The 17,777-nt window shown below is 38.2% G+C and overlaps 2 long non-coding RNA genes across 3 annotated transcripts in view; one reads left to right on the top strand and one right to left on the bottom strand.

Annotated features, from left to right (window-relative positions):
• Positions 1–17,777, bottom strand: part of LOC102064414 (uncharacterized) — a 444,388-nt gene that overhangs the window by 216,287 nt on the left and 210,324 nt on the right. For both annotated transcript variants that reach the window (XR_003380436.2, XR_003380437.2), the window contains one exon: positions 12,703–12,787. This is a non-coding gene — a long non-coding RNA (uncharacterized LOC102064414). The remainder of the gene's footprint in view (positions 1–12,702; positions 12,788–17,777) is intronic.
• Positions 6,048–16,201, top strand: LOC141728600 (uncharacterized). Its single transcript, XR_012579717.1, has 3 exons — positions 6,048–6,270; positions 13,941–14,671; positions 16,007–16,201. It is a non-coding gene; the product is annotated as an uncharacterized LOC141728600 (long non-coding RNA).

Here is a 17,777-nt window from a genome sequence, read left to right as displayed (position 1 = left end):
AATATTGTGTTAGTTTGTTTCTAATAATGGACACATTTTTAAAGTAAGGATAACAGGAAAAAACAAGATAAAAGGAAAAAAAGATGAAGTTAGTGTTGAATGAATTAATAGCAGGCAGGTGGCTGGGTGGGTGTCATGGCAGATAAACACTGAGATGAAGCCAAGGTAATTATAATTATAATCTGGCTAGTAATGCTGTCAGCTGAGGGTGTATAAAAACCTCAGTAAGTTAATACAGAGATGATCTGATCAACCTCCTTCCTGCCTGATCCTACAAAACACAATCTCATACATTCAAACTGACATTTTATGCATTTTTATTTTCTGAGTATTTCATGTATATTTTAAGAGAGTACATTTTAAGAGCGCTATTCTGTTGTAACCAGAGTTTAAATAACTTTCCACTCTCTTCATGAAATTCTGGAAAACATGAGTATGTAATCAGCTGTCTCTCCTGACCTCCATGTTTTGCTGGACAGAATTCACCACTTTCTATCATTCTTCTTCACAGGCTTTCTCTCCGCACTGTGCTATTCACAAGGGTATAAAATGCTCAGGCAAACAGAAGTCAATGGCAGATGTGTCGGCAGCACTTCTTTCTGCAATTTTACTAAATGGATGTAGTCCATAAAAGCAGCCTTAATTAATGGAAACATTTTAAAGGCACTTATAATAAGCCAGGAAAACAACAGTTGCCAATAGCAAACTTTATTAAAGAATATTTTAAAATTATGTTCCTGAAGATGACAAAAGATTTGTGGTGGGTTGACCTTGGCTGGGCACCAGGTGCCCACCAAAGCTGCTTTATCACTCCTCTCCTCAGCTGGGCAAAGGAGAGAAAGTGTAATGAAAGGCCCATGGGTCAAGATAAGTGCAGGGAGAGATCAATCACCAGTGACCATCATTGGCAAAACAGACTGCACTTGGGGAAATTGGTTTAATTTATTACAAATCAAACCATGGAGAAATAAACCCATATCTTATAACACCTTTCCCCCAACCCTCTCTTTTTCCAAGGATAAGCTTCTCTCCTGAATTCTCTGCCTCCTCCATCCCAACAGCAGTTAGGGAGAGGGGGAATGGAGCTGTGGTTTTTCATCCCATGGTGTCCTTTCTGCCCCTTCCTCCTCAGCAGGCAGACTCCTCACACTCTTCCACTGCTCCAGCATGAGGTCCAGCCCACAGGAGAGAATCCCCACAAACTTCACCAATGTGAGTCTTTCCCATGGACTACAGTTCTTTATTAACTGCTCCAGCCAGCATGGGTCCCTTTCACAGGGTGCACTCCTGCAGGAACAGGCTGCTCCAGACTGTACTCCACAGGGTCCCAACTCTTGCCAGCAAACCTGCTCCAACATGGACTCCTCTCTTCGCAGGGACACAGATCCTGGCAGGAGTCTGCTCCAGTGCAGGTTTCCCATGGGGTCACACCCTCCTTCTTCTCCATTGGCTGCAGGTGGATCTGTGCTCGATCCTGAACCTCCATGGGATGCAGGGACACAGCCTGTCTCACTCAGCTCTGGCACCTCCTTCTGCACTGACCTTGGGGTATGTTGGGTTGTTCCTCTCACATATTCTCACTCCTTCCTCCAGCAGCTGTTGCATCCCAGTTTGGTGGCGTTTTCTCCCGCTTCTTGACAATGTCATCCATGAGACTCCACCACCATCACTGATGGCTCAACCTTGGCCAGCAGTGGGTCTGTCTTGGAGACAGCCGTCATTGGCTCTGCCAGACATGGGGAAGTTTCTGGCAGCTTCTCATAGAAGCCACCTCTGTAGCCTCCCCCTCTACCAAAACCTTGGCATGCAAACCCAATACAAGATTTTATGTGAGCAGTATTTTAAAAAGGTATTTCTTTATTCAAATACTTTAAAAATCTTATGGGACTCACGTTTGGGACATGGCATGTTTTCTGGAGGATGAAAGTGAGACAGGACAGCTTTCCTGCTCCTGTGTGACAGGCAGGAAATGCTTTTACTGTGTCTCAAGAGTCTTTTATTATTTAGAGACCTGAACCTGAAAGGTGCTGAGAGCTCTCATCTCTCATTGACTTCAGCGTCGCCCAGTCCTCAATCAGTTTCAATGGGATCTGAGGGAACATCACATCCCATAGCAGATGTTCGCCCCACAGAGCATCTCCTCTAGCACACCCCAAATACAGAGACACCAAAGCCAATTCGGATCCAGCAGAGCTTTTAGATATATACTTAAGTCTCTCCTTAGCCTAACTCTCTTCAGCAGGATTTAGTTACATGTCTAAAAATTAGTATGTGTTTAAATATCTTACCTTCTTGAAAGAAGACAGCAGATTTTTTTTTTCTGTGAAAAATGTGACAGTATATCTTTTTAAATAATGCCATTTTTTAAATGAAAAAAATACATAGTAAAATATATTCTCAGCAGGTAAATAACCTAGACAAACCTCTTGGCATTTTCTAAAGCCATCACAATCCATTTTTGCCAACATACGCTTTGCCTTGTTTTGTTGTGGCAGGGATTCTCATGGAGAAATTGAATAAGCCCCACATTCTTGTTACACCAAAGGAAATGTCTTTCCTTAGGAAAATGCCCCCTCACACACCATCTGACACTGACTTTCCAATCAAATATAAAAAGCAGAAGCAAACTGTCCCCACCATCTGTGACAAAGTCCCTTTAATTCTTCAAATACTTCTCTGTAAAATGTGGCTATTAGTAATAGCCACACATTTTGCTGCATTTGTATATTAGAGCTGTTTTCTTTCATTCCTGATTGAGACAGAATCATTGTATTATTAACCCAGAGAAGTTCTCTGTGCTGTTTAATTCCAGAATAATGAAACTCATTGGAACTTGGCGGCATTGAGTCTTGCTGACTAATCATTGGCATTGGCTAATGGCAATTTTTAATCAAATCTTATTATTAAATCAGAATATAAAAGATTTAGAAAATGCAAGGTTGCAGCTAGAGGTCATTAGTCATGAGCACAAGAAGTAATCAATACAATTATGGTTGCTCAAATTGTGTTGGATGGGCCAGGTGGTGCAGTGTGATAATGCGTTACCCTTTCACCCCGGCTGTCCTGCCTGCATCGCAGATAGCGGCGCGTCTGCTGCCTCCATCTAATCTCTGGTGGATGCTTGAACGTGCAGAAACCATTAAAAGGAATTCAGCAATGTGGGCTAAATTCAATTCCTGGTCACACGGGTGTAAATTTTCAGTGAAGTTATTCCAGATTTATTCTTGTCCCGTTGCAAATTTTTTAGCTCTCTCTTTTAAACCTAGGATATTGTTTTGGATAATAGGCATGAGATGGAAATGCTCATTTTACAATGCCATCAACAGTCTAACCTACTGTTATTCACTGTAGTGCCAGTATGAAGTAATAAAAATAAAGTCATTGCAGATTTATACTAAAGCTAATGAGTGCAGAGCTGGTTGTTAAGCAGTTTCTTGCAGTTCCTTTCTGTTACAAGAATGTGATACTGAGGTTGCCTTATTTTCTTTGTCTTGGGAATATATTTAATAAAGGATCCTGAGGAAGTAAAAAAGGGGTTAGGAAAGGCTAAAAATTTTGGAATTCTAGGTACCAGGTGGAGCTAGAAACAATCTGTGAAAAAGCTACACTTCATCCTAATAAATAATTTAATCTCAAAAGGGTGAGATGGCACTAGAAAAATTATACTACCTGTAAATCTGGCCCCACTGGCAAGCATTCAAACAAAAATATTACCATCCATAAGCATTTACTTTCCAGAAGACATGCTTTTCTTTATCTCCTTTCAACAATATGATTGGCTCAACTCCTATCTCAGGCAATTTTTTTAAGGATTTCACAGATGCATCTTCCTGGACAAGAAGTGCTGGTCTCCCTCCTCTTTCATCAGAGAACATTGAAAAATGTTTGGTTACCAAAAGAGATTATGTCTGAGGCACTCTCACATCAAGAATATTACTTTCTCTGAGAATTGCAAAATTTCCCTAAATACTTATTTTGGAGTCCATTTTGTCTAACAAAAATATCATCAGTTTCAATTTGTGTCATTGTATTCCTTGCATTTTTCTATATATCTACCCTCTAATGTAAACAAAAGGAAATTCCAACATTGTAAAAATCCTTTGTACTCATGAAGGTGACATTTCCTTACAAAAGCCCAACAGGCCAAAATAAGTAGACTACTGATTCTTTTCCCACTTTTTTGAAAACAGTAAAAATATCTCCTTTCTTATACATGCTTCATCCTGTGAACCTTCATATATGTATGAATAAGAAATAAAACTTCGCACAAGCTAACTAACTACCAACCATATAGACATAATTGCTTTTGGAAATATTGTACTTGAAGACATTTTCATGTCAGCTGTATGTGTTTGAGTATCATCATAACATGGTGTTTACACCAGATTAATACCATATGCTGTGTGGGAATTATGTCAGGTTATAAATGGAAATACAGTATAATATCTGAAATTCAGGAGTGCTTTAGAATCTGATTTCTGTTAAAGTGCTGCTATTCTAGAAGAACATAAGTTTGAATAACATTACTTTTGATTTATACCAGTATAGCGCAGATAGAACCCCATTCCAGCTGCCTTAAATTTTGTTAAACAAGTGTTAAAATTATCACCAATTAAAGCTGTTTCCACACACTGCTAGTGGATTCATGACCTCATTAAGGCAGCCAGGAGTGCTGCCACAGAATTGTGGTGAGGCCTCAGATCTGATGAGAGTCATTTTTCTAGCTTTTCTTCTCCCAAAATGATGCCACTCTCCCATGTCTCCTCTAGGCCTCTTGTGAGACCTGTCAACACATTTTAGCTCAAAGCTGAGAGCACTTCTTTAATCTGCATTTTACTCACTGCCTATGTAATTTAACAGTTGTCGAGCAGGTCAGGAATAGGAATAAAAGTACAAAAACACAAAAGTGGGGGAAGATGAGGGGTGTTTAGAACACAGCAGAAGTGAGCCTAAACAGAAAGCAGTTAAAAACAGAAAAAAAAAGGCAAATTAAGGAGCAGAGCAAGAGTACGAAAGCCAGTAAAATCCAAGAGAGCTTTCCACTGATTTTAATCAGACCCCCTGGGAATGACAGAGAGGAGAATAATAAAGGACATTGAGAGAGATGGCATCATTAGAGTAAAAGGGCTTAGCAAAAGGAGAGTGGATGCTGACAGCAAGTGAAGGTTTACCAAGGGAGCATCTTCCCACACCGCCGAGGAGGAGGCAGCGGGCTCCATCCTGGGCTATGCCGACCTGCTTCAGGAGCCAGACTGCCACATTAAGTCAGCCTCGTGCTCCAGTCTCCATTCTGCTCTCCATGGGGCTCATTATCCACAGCTCCAGCTCAGTGCTCAGGCTCCCACACAGAGAGGCTTCCCAGCGAGCCGGGGCAGCACAGTGGCAGAGCAGGAGTAGAGCTGGGTCACCCCCAAGTCCCTGCAGACCTGACCCACCTTTGTTTCACATTCAGGCTGCTCAAAATTAGGCAAACACCTGACCCCTTGGACAGCTTCTTAAATTCACACTTAACTTCTTCTGCGCTGACCACATTACTCAGGTCAGCAGACTGGAAAAAAGGAAAAATATCAGAAAATACCATGAGTTTAAGTAACATTACATTATAAAATGTGCCACAGTATATGAGAAGCTTTCAGAAAATTACAGTATCTGAGATCACAAAAATAAAGGGCATACTGGTTCCTCAGAAAACAGAATTCAGGTTTAAAGATGGTTTTTAGTTTGGAGTGTATATGCATGCTAGCATCACAGCATCTCACATAAGGACTAAAGTATCTTCTAGATATTCCATGGAATGTTTTCTGTGTGCTGCAGTAAGTTCTCCCATGCATTTTCTACTAAAACATATTCATGTTATTCACTTAAACGTTATTTAACTCTCTTAGGGATGACAGATTGCCATTTTGATTAAAAATTTAAGGGTTTGCTGTTGATTTGACCCTGATTCATACACTGAGTAGGACGTGATATCTTTTGTGCTAATCTAGTTCCAAGCAGATTTAAATATATAGATATATATATATACACACATATATGTATATAAAAAAAACTATGTTGGAGGATTGACTGTAGAAGGAGAGCATTAACTCTGTCTTTACACGGGACCTATTAATATGAAAATTATTGTAATATGATTAACGGCTCCTCTTAACACCAAAGAGAGTGAGTCTTGAGAGATTATTCTGCAAGATGATAACGTTTCCCTATCCAGTTTCTAACCCTAGGGAAAACTGAAAAAATATGGATTTTGACTTGAACAATAATGAAATGGTAAGTGATATAGCTTTGCTGTCTTATAATGACTGTATTAATTTGCAAGCTGTAGTGCTAAACCAGAATAGAGGTGCTCGAGGAGATATGCCTGTTATCTAGGCAACAGTTAATATGATGAAAATGCTATTTAGAAGCCGCTCTGTAGCTTTATCATAAATATAACATTAATTCCTTGAGAGTCTCCATAAAGTCCTGGTAAAATGTAATAAATGTGACATAATCAAAAAGAGAAGACTGTCATTTATAACCATTCCCAATATTAGTTATGGATCTTTTAAAGTTTGAAAGCACTTTCTGTAAGAGAATGTCCTATATATTCCATCCCATATTACTTCCCCAGTTTAGAAAAATGACTCAAGTGTGATAAAGAGATTCAATTTTTACCTCTTGCTTGCTTTTTTGAGTTAGCATGGCAGACCTTATCTATTAATTTGCCAGGGAGAATTTCTCTTCAATGATGCTCTTTTCCTCAAAAGTGAAAGTCTTTTAAATTTTAATTTTAGTGTGAGAAAGAAGTACTCCACAAGCAAATGACAAAATGGAGCTATATACAGACTGATGTTTTATCACCTTTCATCAGGCTGAAAGTGCAAAGTTTCTGTGAATGCAATTCTCTCACAATTGTCAGAATTTTATATTACTGATATTTATATATGGCTGGGCTGAATAAGCCTTTTTATTCACTGGTGAGGCTGTCCATTACAGATTTCATGTCATGTTTACTGAAATTGAACTTAATTTGACAAGACCATAAACTACAGCAATTTTTTCTATGACAACAGCCTAACTTTAGTTTTTGGGAAACAATATTTTTTAAGTTTCGTGGAAGTCAGTATAGTGGTCTGAGAGCTGTAGGACTGAACCAAGCAATAAACACAGGGTCATAACAAGTAACATGCAATTACACAATATGCAGTCCAGACCTCAATCAGAGCCTCTCTTGCCTGGCTTCTGCACAGAACTCATTGTCTCTCCTTGGATCACAGTGCAAATATGCTGGCTCATTCTACCCACACCCTTGGGCAGAAATGATGAGGCAGGATGAGAAGGAGCAGTGGCTTCTACATGCTGCAGTACATCACCTCTTTGTACAGTGCTGCAAAGGGCTGCTCTCCTTCACAAGCCACTGCTCCAAGTGTTTCACCCCTGAGCATCCATTTTACAGAAGTACCTAACATGAGCTAACACTCTGATGTTCATAAAGGGAGAGTATTCAAGATAGCATTGATAGATGTGTGCTCTTGCCTGGCTGCATAAAACAGACAATCAGTTTGTGGGGAGGTTTTTCTCAGTTTTCTTACAGAGTGCTGAATTAACTTTGGGCCTAGACATTATGGAAGGTCAGTTCAGCAGCTTCATGTTCCTCATGAGACAGATGTCTGCAACAGGCTGAAGGGTGTGATGTTGCTACAAACTTTGTAGGCAAGTCTGATGTTTTCAAATACTTAGTGGAACTATGGAGTTACCTGAGGATCCTCAAGGATGGGGAATGCTTAAATCCTTCTGGATAAGGGACAAAAAGAAACCCTGCTCTTCAAGGAAAGATTGGGTGTTCTAATTCTACTTAAAGCAAAGAGAGAGAGAAAGCTGGGAATTATTTGGTTCAGACCATGTCTTCTGATGTTTACCTGTGAAGTAAATTATCAGGTTTATTCTCCATGTGACAGGGCATGTCCATCTCTGAAGGAGAAAAACACTAAGGGAAAAAATATGGGAAATGTATAAAATGTGTATTCTGTTTAGGGTTTTTTCATCAAATATAAAGTACCTCAATCTGTTCATCAGCCAAACCAGCAGCTGATTTATTATAAATGAGAATAGGAATATTATGAGACAAGATTCTCTCTGCTTACCATCCACATAAGCAGCTGCTCAAATAAGTTGTCTTTCTACATATTCTACATGTTGTTGTGGTAGCCACAGATTTCTGTATCACCAAACACAAAAGCCTCCACCACCTCCTCCTGAGACAGAACTGACAGAAATTTATTGGGAATCTGGAGGATATTCTCCCCACACTTGTATTTTCCTTTAAACACTCTCATTTTAGGGGAGCAGGAAGGAAGTTCTTTTATTCATCTTTGGTGCGCACAAAGTCTCAGTTTCTGTGCAGATTACAGGATGTTATGGCATTGTCTATGTCAATATTGTCTGAGTGCATTCTTAAACCCTGTAGCTCAGAGCAGGTAGGATTCAGTCTGTACCTAAATGATAAGACTGTATCTGCTATAAATATAATAGCATCATCCACACACACATACAAATGGCTACAGAAGAGTAATGAGACATCTTGTTTTGCCAAATATACACCCTAATGAAAGAAATCAGAGACTACTTTTTAGCTCTTGAGACTTTTAATCTTTAAACATTTGAGTTCAAGTTTCTCTTGGCTCTGAGAATATTCAGTTTTTTATTATATTATTTTGTTGTTCCTTTCCCCCACTAAAATCCTAGTGAATTATTTAATTACAAATAAGACTCTTGGCACATGTTTCAATTTAAAGAGAAATTTTTTTCCTGCTAAATTTATGCCTTTTCTTCAGTGAAGGGACAAGTTTAAATTGCAACAGGGAACACAATCATCCCATAAAGGTTTGGAAAAGCCTTCATTTTCTTCTAAAGCTTAAAATACTTTCCAAAAACTGACTCCCAGCAAGGCTGTTTCAACACAGCTATTAAAATATAAGTGACCATTTTCATTTAGGTTTATGCAAAAAAGAATTCATTGTCATTTAAGTCTACTGCCAATTTCTCAGCTGGTATAAATCACCATTATTCCAGCTTAGTGGAGTAAAACTGCTGTACATCCAATTCAGGATCTGGCTCCTGTTTTCTATTAACTCAGGCAAAGGGTACCTGGATGAAATCCTCTAGCCTGTGTTTTACAGGTAGTTAGACTCCAAGCTCTAATGATCTCTCTTCTGCCTTTGAAACCTATGAATCTAATGAAAATTATGTGCATGCCTCAAGGGGAAAATATACCTGTTTCCTGCACAAAATTCTTGTGCCCCATTTCACAAAACATAGAAACCTGGCTATTTCTTAAGCCAGGATTTCTTTTTGCATTACTGATAATTATATTAGAAACAGTAATTAGCAAATGAAATTAATAAATCTTTTGCTCCTTCATTTACACCAGTTTCCTATATTGTATTAGTAACCACACATTAGCTAATCAGCAGGTTGGGAGGGAAAGCTGCCAAAAGCAGATCTGATAATTGGCAGCAGTCAAACAATCATAGCAGGAAACTTTACACTTCCTGCGGACAAGGCTACTGATGGAGACAATGCTGAGATACGACATTAGGGGAAAAAAACTACAATGTTTTGTTCTTTCACGTTTCATTATCTCCTGTAAAACTGGATCCACATATCACAGGGAGATACAGGCATTTTGCACAGAAACTATATAGATAACCACCATTGGTTAAGGAAAACTTGGTAATCTAGTGATCATCTAGAAGCATTCACAGATTGGTCCTCTGCCAAATTTTACAAGACATTTAAAACACAGTTCTATCTCTGTAAGTCCACACATGGTACAGTTATTACTGCAATAAGTGATCACTTGACATTTCACATTATCACATTGTTCTGTGATAAAGATCAACAAATCCATCCTCCAGCAAGGAAATTTAGACACACACTAGCTGAGTTTTAGACCAAATCAAACACTTAGATACCTCAGATAATATTTAATTCAGTATTCTAAATTTTCCCTCATCTAATGCTTAGCCTTTGCACCATCTGAAGTTCTTCAAGTATTAAGACTAAAGTTTCCCTAGTCATCACAGTGATTCTCCTTCTAGACATAGATAAAAATGCTTCTATTTTACAGTATAAAGAACCCAGGAATCAAAAATAGCTTTGACTCCAAGCATTATCCACAGCTTGGCATCCTTAATTTATCTTCTTCCTGAAGGCATTCTTGCTTATGTTTTACATCAAATATCCCCAAGATTAAATACAGTAATCATATTTCAGATAAGCAGAGTTGAAGAACTCCCACTTCTGCTCATACATAGGTGACTTGGTCCCTCTGGGCCACCATCTCTGTAAGTCTCTTTCACAAGGAGGAACATTTTCCATAGGAAAACATTAGATTTCCTTTCTGCAAAATGGCCTGTATCTGGACAGGCAGGACTATTCCAAGAACTACACTTCATGCTTTGACAGAAATAACTGGTATATATTCACTATATAAAGCAAAGGGGTAGGAGAAGGCACAAGATTATGAATCCTAAGAATTACCTATATCTTATATGATATTCCTGTATCTTGATATGCATAGTGCCTATACACCCACAAGGCCAGTATTTAGGAAACACCCTTGGCACTAGCAGTTTCCACCATTTTCCCTACTACTGAGGGCTAATCAGTGTCTTTCCTTAAACTGTAGCCCCCTCATGCCAAGCTGTCAAATTAAGGACCAAATCTTAACAAATTTCTCAATGTGCAGGAAGCAAATCTATTTAGGCATCTTTTATCTTCCTAAAGAAATAACACGTAATTTTATTAAAAAATGGGGAGTGAGAAGGCTGAAAAAAAATCCTGAATCATAGCAAAACACAGAATGAAAGAATTTCAAATGGTAAAGGAAGAGGGTACTAGGTCATGTATCTGGTCTGCCTAAACCTATCTATTCTATTCACTGTTTTTACTGTCTTTTACATTGGTTTTGGGCTGTGTTTCTAGTCCATGCATATACAGGGCCCCAAACACAAGGTTCTCATCTGCACCAGTTTTCGGCCAGGGAACAAATAAACAAAAACAAGTCAATATAAACTAATGACAGAGAATTAACACCTGAGGAACAGTCAGTGCATTGCACTCATTTTCAAGCACCTTGAGATGACAATGCTTCAAATAAGAGATGAGAAGTCCACTGAGATGTACAAAAAAGAGATATACAGTGTAGGAGCCAGAAGAGCAAGATCCAATGCAGTCTTTGAAATCAGACTGCCTTTACTGACAATGTGAGGGTACATACATTCCTTGGAAGGTGTAGGTTTTGGGAAGAGATTTGTATAACTTCTGCTATGTAGGAATATGATCACCATCTGCTCAAGTCTGTTGAATTTTGCCTCTAAGATTTCCTTTACAGATCTAAGATGGAGCTCTTTGGCCAGAAAATTCTAGAACTGTACATCCTACCCTCATCTGCAGTCTCTCAAGTATATGGAAAATGAGTCCAAAAATTTGCACTGCTTCCTCCTACTAAGTGCTGAATACTTTAAGCTCTCAAGCATAACAGGACTTAAAGGATATTGTCATTACTACCAAGTATCAAAATCAGAAGAAAAATGCAGGGTAAAATGCCATCCTTGAGGTAATCCCTAATCTCCAAAAACATAGCAGTAAGCTTTGCTTTTTACTTTCAGTGCAAGCAGATCAGGACCCTCTGGTAAACCATGTGTTTTGTGGATTAAATGTTCACATTTCCAAGGTCGCACAGCAAAAGGGAATGATAGTTTTCCCCTACAAATTTCAGATTTACCATTTAATTAATTGACTTTGGCAGTTGGCACACAACCTTTTTAAAAAAAAATTCTGAAATGTCAGCCTTGAACAGGGAAAAAAATAATTTGATGAATTTAATCTAAGTGCCAACCAAAGCACAAATGTTCCCTGTGGACCCGTTACAACACTGGAGTTCACAACTGATTGCTTGGGAATGAGCAAACTAATGCAGCAAAATATTTACTAGCCTAGTAGATGTAGTTTAATATATACACTCTACTTGCCAGATATTTGTACCTGTATCCTGTAGAATGCTGAATTTTTCAAACTTGTAAAATTAATTAATTTGATTAAGGTAAATAAACAGAAATACAGGTTGCTCTTTTCCCAGACAAGAAGTTTCACTGACAGAGGGTATTCATTTATTATTTCTTTTTTTGCTGTTTTCTTGTTTTACAAATGTAAGAAAACACAAAAAAAAATTATTCCCCTCCTTATTCTACATACTTTTCATGTAAATTATATATAGTTTACTGGATAGTCTTCAGAAATGAACTTCAGGTACCATCTGTATGTTTTTCTGGCACTATTTATTTGCAATTAACCAGGGCCTTATGTTTTATCCTCTGCAACTTAGAGTCTGAAATCCTGGAGGAGGTAAGTTTAGCAGAAGGGAATATTGAATTCAGCATCAGGCTTTCTAATGAGCAAAACCTATCCCACTATTCCATATTTAAACCATTGTGCCTGAGAAAGACTGTTCTTCCAAGGTAAGAAAATTCTCTTGGAAAAAAAAATACAAAAACCACCAAAAAATCCATTTTAATAGCACCTGCAAGTGCAGATTAAACTATTTGTAACGATTCATTAAACTCGATGGCTCAGATACTACACCAGTGAGAACAAGCTCCACTGTTTTCACCAGAACACAAGGACTTAACTGATAACTGAGATACTGTAACAATTTACCCCAAGGCACTCAAAGTGTCCAGTCCCATAATAACCTTCTCATGCTGCAGAGCTTCTCCTGGGGTCAGTGTTTAAAAAGCAGAACCTGCAAGAGAACAGATATTCATGAGGCACCAGAAACTTTATTGATGCTGGAGACCGTTTCTTCTTCTCCTCTTTCAACCCACCACACTCATCCCACTCCACCCACAGAAACCACACATCTTGAAACTTGCAGATGCACTTATCTATCAGCAGAGACACACGGCTTTGGGAGAATGCATGAGCAAAATGCAGCAAGCTCAGAAAAATCCCTTTATTCATAAAATCACCCAAATTATCTGTGTGCAGCTTCCCATATGAGAAGTAGTAGTCAAAGATACAGCAATGAGGCAGAGCTATGAGCCATACCAACATTTTCCAGCAAGAAATAAGCAGATAAACACAGACAACTGCATCATTATTAGCTAAATCACTTCTCTACTTTTGAACATGGAGCTAAACCTAGCAGGCAGCAAATAGTTTGTCACAACATGGCACGCCCCATGTTTTCACAGCACTGCTTTCACTAATTGTATTTCAGTGTCTTAAGTGCTGAGTGTTAGGTGCTTTAGCACCCTTCCCAGAAACACCCACCTGTGATGGTAAGATTAGTGGAAATGACTTGTGATGCTGAAAATATAAACTTTTCATCCCAGACATTGGTCACATTCTCCTAAGCTGAGTGAAATTCTCTGAAACCTTGTAGTATGCAAGTACATCTGTGTGTGAGCATGTACAAAAGCAAGTGAGGGAGTGGGTGGGGGAAATATGTGTGGTACAGAACAAATAAAGCAGAAAACCCCAACCTTATCTCTTGCTGTGCACAAGGAAAGTCTATTTGTGTCAGTGCAAGTAATTCTGAAGCAAACAAACAAGACAAGAAGGAGTAAATGACCGTGTTTCCCTCTAGGTTTGTTTTTTTTATATATCGTCCCTGAACATTGGTATCAACACATTAAGGAGAGGAAACTGGTGAATTTTACAAGCAGGAGAATATGAATAAACATCAACAGAAAACAGGGAGCTAAGAAGTGATGAAGATTGCTGAAATTGGACTGCCTGGTTAAATTAAATCAGGACAGGGGGAAAAAAATATAGCCAAATCATAAAATATTGGCCTCCCCATTTCACAAAAATAATTTTACTATTTCTTGGTACAAATTTTCTGGAATCAAGTAAGAAACACAGACAGTCTGAACTCCCCTCTCTCTTCTCAGGTTCATTGGCAGCAAGGGGCACAATGAGGAAGCTGTGACTGGGAAGAAGTGGCCCTGCTCTGAGCATCTCCCCACTGTGGTCACAGCAACTGCCATCAGCTACCACACATATTCACAAGTGGGCTTTGCATATCATACAGATTACAAAGCAGAACAACAGAAAGTACCCTTCAACATGAGAACATTTTTTCTGCTTGAGACCAAGAGCATTTCCAGCCTTTTATCTTATTTCCAGCAATGGAGCTAAGGAAGGGCAAAAGAACAGGGCAAATATATACTCAGAGTTTCTTGATTGACTCACTCATCCCTTCATGATGTTGTTAGGGACTCTCTGACAAGAAGATACTTTAATAGTTCAGTGGATTTTTATTCTACGAACATGTTTAACAGCTTTCTATGAATGTCTAAACTTCTTTTGCATTCATGAAATAATGACCTGCACAGCTCAACTATGCACCTGATATTTGTTTCAAACCTGCTATCCAGTGGTTTACCTATGGTGCTTTCTAGGTCCAGTGTTACCAAAAGGGTTAAACAATAATTCTGTGTTCACCTCCCTGCTCTGTGATCTCAGGCATTCCCTTCACTTGCTCCTTTCATATCAAACACCCACAGCCTATTTTATCTCCCTCTGAAGAAGCTGTCCCACACACTTGACAACCTCTCCTGACTTCATCACTGTTGGGATCTGTGCTGATGGTTTTGGAGAGCTCAGATATTCCTTCTGAGTGGTAAGAGCCAGTTCAAAAGCCACTACTGAGTATATATTGTTAGCATGTCTTTACAGTTCTAACTACTGAATTGTACCTGACATTTTGTCAGTCAGTCAGTATCATCATACTCCTCTGCAATTCTCTCCAGCATATATTTTTTCTAATAGCATTATATTATTTGAAAACTGTTATTTAAATATTTCTTTTGCCAGCTCTTCTACTGACTGTCTCTCGCTTATATCTTTGAGGGACTTCACTGATGATTTTCTGTTGGAAAAGCTGACTGGTTACTCTTATGCTTTTAATTAGTCCTTATGAAGAAGCAAAGATGCAAAAGAATAGGATTAAATAAATATGAAAAATCAATCTGTTATGATGCAGTGCTGCAAGTTTCATTATTGGTGCTTCTTGTGGTACCTGTGTTATAAGATCCATGAAATAAAAGTTCTTCCAAAAACACTCCACACTATAGAACTAAGGATCTTTGATCAAGCAGCTATGTCATAAAGTTAAAAATAATGTCTTTTAGCTGAGAGCCCTTCATTAAACTTCTCATTAACATCTCTGTAAAGGCTTTTGTATTGGAATACTGTCATTTTTTTACAAAAACATCTACTTCTTCTGGAAATACAATAGTCTGAAAAAAAATTCCCCAGACCCAAAGTGCTTAAACTTGTAAATGGTGCCACTGTGGTGACTAATAGCAGTTGTATATGATTTGCCTTATTCTCATGTCTCTGAGCAGGGCACTCTGGCTAGATACTAAGATATTATTTCTCAGTGTGCACCACAGCCACAAAGTTCAATGATGGAGTTTCAATATTCAGACCCTAACTTGCCCTTCAAAAATAGCTGCAAGATACATGTAGAAAAACTCAATCATCTCCTGCTATTTTCAATTCTTGTGCTTTTTAAATTTTTTATTATTATTAATTTTTCTTGAGCTGAGTAATAATAAATTAGAAGAAATCTAATATCTGGGCTTCTAATGCTACCAAGCAGTTTAACAAATAATTTGGATGTACATTTTTAGAAATTCTAAATGTCCTGTTTCCCTTCTACAGGAAGTACTAGGGAATGGTTATTATCCAGCCCTTTTCAATTGCAGAATATTGGTAATTATTGATTTTTGCAAATGATCAGATTCCTTTGAAGGCATTTATATGATCAGTAAGCTGCATTGGCAAGCCATAAAATGATGCCATAACATAGATGGCATTTAAATAAGCATTTGTAAATGTAGAGGATGTGTGTATCTTACAAAGTTGTCTTTTATAATACCATTATTCCATTTTTCTTTTCAATTACAAGGCTAATGATCTGCTTTTGCTCTGTATATCATTGCCTGCATAGGTCCTCGATCCTTCCACATGCAACCATCATACTCTGCAAAAATTGTGGTTCTACTTCTCTTCATGTCTAAGTCTTTGAGATGAGCCTAGGTGGCAAGGTGACCAGAACTTCTCTGGAATGAGGCAAGTTTAAAAAAATGAAAGTAACAGATCTGTGATTTCTGCCTTCTCTGTACCTTGCACTTAATTTTATAGTGAAACACAGAATTTGTGTTTGTTGGTTGTTTGGTTTTTTCAAGAAACTTTTGTTTTTTATATTGCTGACTTCACAAGACTCTCTTTTGCGTCAGATATTTTGTCCCTCTGAAATTTGCATGGTTTTTTGCCAAAAAAAAAAAGAAAAAAAGAAACTTGGTCTTTTTGGAGGTAAGGTTTTTCCTTTTGCAATTCAAAACACACATATTAGCAGTTCAGTAGAATTTGCATTTTCCTAGGTTGTTTTTTTTATTAGTCTTGATCAGAAGTTGTCAAAATTAAAAGGCCTGGTGTGAGATTTTGCATCTGGCCATCCAATTCTGAAATATAGCAATATATAATTGTGATAGGCTATGAGGTGAAATCCTTCTGTTTTCCCCTTTGTCCATTACTCAGAGGTTTTGACTAATCATCAAGGTACAGTGACAATCCCTAGGAGCAAGGAAGTCCACCATGCCTGATGGTGTCCAAAACTCAGGACAAAATTAATCCAGACAAGAGGTCAGACTTTGAACATATAGTTTCCTTCCACAAATTTCTAACCTAACCATGTCTTTTACATTTGCCTTGCCAATCACTTTCCCAAATCCATGAAAAACATAATAAGAACACATAACATGTCACCGGAAAGCTTCTGGATGAGATAGGAATCAGCTTCTCCTCCAGGTCTGTCATGCATGAGATTTATTTGTGAATAAGACTGAACTGGTTGGAGTCTGCATTGCTATCACAGCAGCTACATGTGCTTCCAAGATGCTTTTGTCAGACATGCAAGGTCAAGGAGAGAAAAGCTATGGGCAGGTAATGGGCCCAAGAAATCTCTTGTAAAAGGCTATTCATCTGTGGCAGACAGATATTCTTTCCTTCTGCACATAAAAATGGACAGAATGGACTCTAAATAGTCTGGGAGTTCTTTCATAAATTTTATTTATGCTGTCCTGCTATTGGTTTCTTAAGTGGACCCTTTCATAAAGCATTCTTTTAACAGCAAGGACTGGACTTGGCAGAGCAAGCACTTAGTCCCTGCTTCTCCATGGACTTTACTGCCTAACCATAATGCCATTGATCTGTTAAATAAAGGTAAACTTTGAAAGAAGTAGTACCACTTCCCCTTCACAGTAATTTTAAATGAAATGTACTTTTCATGCAGCAATTTAATTTCAGTAGGTCTAGCTCAGTAAATAAGGTCAAGACCTTGTAAGAACTGTAGAGGCTAATGTTGCTGATCTTGACAGATTAGGTAGAGTGTCATAGCATTACTCCATGTATTAGTTTAGGAGGTCAATAAAATCAAGAGATGGAGGGTTAGAACATACTGTTAAAAGCACTGTTCCTGTAGTTTTATATATCTAATACAATGTTTGGAGACTTGAACATGCAATTTGGAAATGGGAAGGTACTAACCTTTATTTCTTTCTTGGGCTGCAGTGTTTTATGTGGCCTTGAGGACCATCTGCCCTTGTAATAGTCTTACCTATTCAATAGAGATGCTGTGAGCATTAGCTAATGACTCCCAAGTACTTCAAACACATAAAGCCCTATGCCTCACAAATGTATATATATTATGAAATATAATT

The sequence above is a fragment of the Zonotrichia albicollis genome, chromosome 3 (assembly GCF_047830755.1).
Source record: "Zonotrichia albicollis isolate bZonAlb1 chromosome 3, bZonAlb1.hap1, whole genome shotgun sequence".
Classification (NCBI taxonomy): domain Eukaryota; kingdom Metazoa; phylum Chordata; class Aves; order Passeriformes; family Passerellidae; genus Zonotrichia; species Zonotrichia albicollis.
Note: the sequence above shows the minus strand (reverse complement) of the source record. Positions and strands in the feature narration are given on the sequence as shown.